This window comes from Heterodontus francisci, chromosome 35 (assembly GCF_036365525.1).
Source record: "Heterodontus francisci isolate sHetFra1 chromosome 35, sHetFra1.hap1, whole genome shotgun sequence".
NCBI classification, from domain to species: Eukaryota; Metazoa; Chordata; class Chondrichthyes; order Heterodontiformes; family Heterodontidae; genus Heterodontus; species Heterodontus francisci.
Window position 1 is genome coordinate 23793404 of NC_090405.1, and position 5163 is coordinate 23798566.

General features: G+C 43.5%; 1 non-coding gene across 1 annotated transcript; it reads right to left on the reverse strand.

The window, feature by feature from the left end:
- Positions 1–4332: 4332 nt before the first annotated feature.
- trnas-gcu (transfer RNA serine (anticodon GCU)) lies at positions 4333–4414 on the reverse strand. Its single transcript has one exon. It is a non-coding gene; the product is annotated as a tRNA-Ser (tRNA).
- Positions 4415–5163: the final 749 nt, after the last annotated feature.

Here is a 5163-nt window from a genome sequence, read left to right on the forward strand (position 1 = left end):
TCCACAGATTCTGCCCTCCAGGCTCAGACATCCTCTTCAGAATCACTCTCCATACATCCCGCCACTCCACGCACGGATATCTCAATCAGGATCCGATCAAAGAATGTTGCTTGTCACTTATCAGCTCAAGCCTGAATGTTGTTCAGGTCTTGCTGCTTGCAGGCACAGACTGCTTCAGTATCTGAGGAGTTGTGAATCATCAGCGAACATTCCCACTTCTCACTTATGTTGAAGAGAAAGCCATCGATGAAACAGCTGAGGATGGTTGGGCCTTGGACACTGCCCTGAGAAACTAGGTATCCAGTCATGAAAGGTGGAGGACAATTAAATAACGAACCAGATGAGGAGGCTCCAAAAACATCCCTATCCTCAATGTTGGTGGAGCCGAGCACGTCAGTGCAAAAGGTGAAGCTGAAGCATTTGAAACCATCTTCAGTCAGAAATTGCTCAGTGGATGATTCAACTTGGCCTCTTGAGTTCCCCAGCATCACAGCTTCCAGTTTTCAGCCAATTTGCTTCACTCCACATAATGGCAAGAAACAGCTGAAGACACTCGATACAGCAAAGACTATGGGCCCTAACAACATTCCGGCTCTAGTGTAAATCTGAGTTCTTTTTGCCTTCAGTCTGGTTCAGTAAATATACTGAGTCGGATGTGTAGGTAAAATCAATTACTTTATTTGCGCATTTAGCCGGCTGACTTACTCTAATGCAACGACACTGACTCCACCCAGAGTCTGTCTGGTCCACTAGAGTAAGTGAAGTTTTTTGATACAGGTACTACTGTTTATACATTAAGATTCATGCTACACCCCCTTGTTTAACCAATCAGTGCGATACAATTCGACTTCACCCATGTGGTGACATGCAGTACATCTGTTACTCAGGTTACAATACACTCCATTTTCAAGACATACTTGTTACTAATAAAATATTGTTTTGTACCAGCAAGAGAAAACAAAGCGGACAAGCAAGCTAATTGGCAAGAGCATAGGAATCATCAATAATCATTCTCGTCTCACTCCCTACATGGATCATGAGTCTGTCTCTACCTTGTGACAAGTAATTGCGGCGCATCCTGCTATCTCTATTAGGTGTACATTCCTGAGTGTTTCGTGCAGTCTGCAGCTACATCAAGTCGTGGCAGTTCACGAAGATAAGAGGGGCCTAGCACTCCTTATCACTCACACAGGGATGGACATCATTTGATTCACAGGAGTCCATTTGTTCCAAACCACAGGGAGTCACACAATCAGGCCATAAAGAACAGATGTCTTTGCAATTACCAGTGTCGGCTAGTCTTTACAGTCTCACACGCTCTGCCTTTACTTTTAACTATTTCATTGTGGTTTATGCCACTTAAAATCAAAGCTCAGCAAAGCTACTATTCCTAACTTGGCTATATTTCCCATTAAGCATAGTGCCATGCCTTTCTGCTCACTTCCACACTAGTACTGAAGACTTGTGCTCCAGAACTAGCTGCGCCCTCAGCCAAGCTGTTCCAGTAGAGCTACAACACGGGCATCTACTTGACAATGTGGAAAGTTGCCCAAGTGTGCCCTCTCCATAAAAAAAATGCAGGACAAATCCAATCTGACCAATTGCCGCCCCATCAGTCCACTATCAATCATCAGCAAAGTGATGGAAGATGTCACCAACAGTGCTATCAAGCACCACACACTTAGCAATAATCTGATGATCGATGCTCAATTTAGGTTCTGCCAGGGTCTCTCAGCTCCAGGAAATAATTTGGCAGATAGAGGAGAATGTGGGAAAATGTGAGGTTATCCACTTTGGTAGGAAGAATAGAAAAGGAAAATATTATTTAAATTGTGAGAGATTACAGAATGCTGCGGTGTAGAAGGATCTGGGTGTCCTCGTACATGAATCACAAAAAGTTACCATGCAGGTACAGCAAATAATTAGGAAGGCAAATGGAATGTTACCCTTTATTGCAAGGGGGATGGAGTATAAAAGTAGAGAAGTCTTGCTACAAATGTACATGGTGCTGGTGAAACCACACCGAGAGTACTGTGTACAGTTTTGGTCTCCTTATTTAAGGAGGGATATACTTGCATTGGAGGCAGTTCAGAGAAGGTTCATTGGATTAATTCCTGTGATGGAGGTGTTGTCTCATGAGGAAAGTTGAGCAGGTTGGACCGATACTCATTGGAGTTGAGAAAAATGAAAGGAGAACGTATTGAGACATATAAGATTCTGAGGGGACTTGACAGGGTAGATGCTGAGAGGATGTTTCCTCTCGTGGTGGAATCTAGAACTAGGGGACACAGTTTCAGATTTAGGGCTTTTTCATTTAAGAAGGTATTTCTTCTCTCAGAGGGTCATTAATCTTTGGAATTCTTTACCGCAGAGAGCAGTGGAGGCTGGGTCATTGAATGTCTTCAAGATTTTTATCTACAAGAGAGCCAAGGGTTATGTGGGCAGGCAAGAAAGTGGGGTTGAGGTCATGATCAGGTCAGCCATGATCCTATTGAATGGCGGAGCAAGCTCGAGGGGCCAAATGGCCTACTCCTGCTATGAGTTCTTCCGATCTTCTGTTCTTATGATCTCATTGCAGCTTGGTCCAAACAGAGACGAAAGACTGGAATTCCAGAGGAGAGGTGAGAGTGATTGCCCTTGAGTGAGTGTGGCATCAAGGATCCCCAGCAAAATTGAAGTCAATGGGAATCAGGGGGAAAACCCTGCACTTGTTGAAGTCATACCTCGCACAAAACAAGATGTTGTGGTTAGTGGAGGCCAATCATCTCAGCCCAGGACATTGCCTCAGGAGTTTCTCAGGGTAGTGTCCTAGACCCAAACATCCCAGCTGTTTCATTGACAACTTTCTCTTCAACATAAGTCAGAAGTGGGAATGTTAGATGATGATTCACAACTCTTCAGATACTGAAGCAGTTTGTGCCTGCAAGCAGCAAGACCTGAGCAACATTCAGGCTTGAGCTGATAAGTGACAAGCAACCTTCTGGCCACACAAGTGCCAAGCAGTGAACATCTCCAATGAGAGAGAAAAAAAATCTACCTTTTGATATTCAGAAGCATTATCATCATTAAATCCCCCACCATCAACATCTTGACCAGAAACGTAACTGGACCAGTCACATCTATGCTGTGGCTATAAGCGCAGGTCAGAGATTACGAATTCTGCAGCAAGTATCTCACCTCCTGACACCCCAAATCCTGTCCACCATCTACAAGGCACAAGTCAGGAGTGTGATGGAATACATCCCACTCAACAACACTCAAGAAGCTCAACACCATCCAGGACAAAGCAGCGCACTTGATCGGCACCTCACCCGCCACCTTAAACATTCAATCCCTCCACAACCAATAAACAATGGCTGCAGTGTGTACCATCTCCATATGCACTGCAGCAACTCGCCAAGTATCCTTCAACAGCACCTTCCAAACTCGTGACCACTACCACCTCGAAGGACAAGGGCAGCAGATGCATGGGAACTCACTACCTGCAGGTTCCCCTCCAAGTCACTCACCATCCTGACTTGGAACAATATAGCCATTTCTTCACTGTTGTTGGGTCACAATCCTGGAACTCCCTCCCCAATAGCACTGTGGGTGTTCCTGCACCATATGGACTGCATCAGTTCAAGAAGGCAGCTCTCCACCACCTTCTCAACGGCAATAGGAATGGGTAATAAATGCTAGCCTTATCAGCGATACTCACACCCAAGAATGAATAAAGACCAAATCACTCTCCACAGATTCCCCACAATCTGGGCTTGGACATTTACTTCAGGAGCACAAAGCTTTATATCACTGCAACATGAGTTCCAATCTTCAGATTCTGTTCACTTTTCACATTATTTTCTACCAGTCCACTAGCTTTTATTAATTCAGTATTCGGGTCTCTGCTCCTCCGCCGTTTCTAACATCTCACCTCTGACAAAAAAACACTCTGATCTATCGTCGGTACTAGATGACCCCTCATTTTAAACTCCATCTGCCAAAGCATTGCTCACTCACTTAATCTATCAAGAAGATTTGAAAATAAATTTCTTGCCAAAGGATAATTTTCGGCATCTGCTCCCTCGCCATTTGCTTTTCCCATTTGTCTTTCACTTGGTGCAAATCCAGAGAAAGTAAAGATGGAAGGAAGGAGGGGAGGAAAAATCCTGCTCCGTTTCGTGATCCCTATTTGATCTTCATTCCAGTGCAGTTTGGGTGAAGAATTCCAATTGTCTGTCTCAATTTTAATAAAGTATAACAAATTCTGGAATCACTGTCTGGACATTGACAAGAACAGGTTTCGAGGCTGACTTTACACATAAACAATACACTGAACAGTTCATAAACTAGCAACAAGGATGGGATTCCAACCCACGTGTGCAGAGCACAATAGATTAGCAGTCCATCGCCTTAACCTCTCAGCCACCTTGTCAATTGCATAGGCATAGCTGTCACCTTCAGCACAGCTTCTGGCTGTGCAGCCAGCTGTGTAATGATGGAAATATATCTTCTGTCAGTAAATGAAGTTGGGAATGGAGTGGTGTGAAACATTTCCAGACCATGGCAAACACGTTTCTACTCAGTGTGAAAACCCACCACGGAAAGACTGGAACATATAATCATTTCATCACATCATGATTAACATCACTCAGACACCTGAACCATTAGGTCACTGACGAAGTCATGATGACCGAATTTCTCATGAAATGACAACTGAACTAACTGACTGGAAGAATTGCTTTAACTCCACATGATCAGTGAGGCACAGCCTCAGGCCGACTTGTCGGGTGGTGTAAACAGATATCACTGCTTCTGATCTTCACCAGAACAGAGAGTGAGATGTAACATTGATCATCAAACAGACTGTGAGAGAATACAACAGAATAAAACACATGGAGAGACACTGTGGAATAACAAATAGATTTGATTGGAATGTTGAAATTTTGATTGGAATGGATAAAACACCAGAAACAGCAGATTAAATTGGGATTCTCATCATTGTATTGATCTGGGACAGAAAAGAGAAACTGATGGAAAGAAGAGAAGAAGGAAGAAAAGAAAGGATGGAACTGTTCAATTTTTTCAGTTTTTTCACTCGCCCATCAAAGCTGATAAAAAAAGTTGCAAATAACAGAGAATTTCACCAAAAAGGGAGATTAAATGTTGCTGAAACCTTGGATC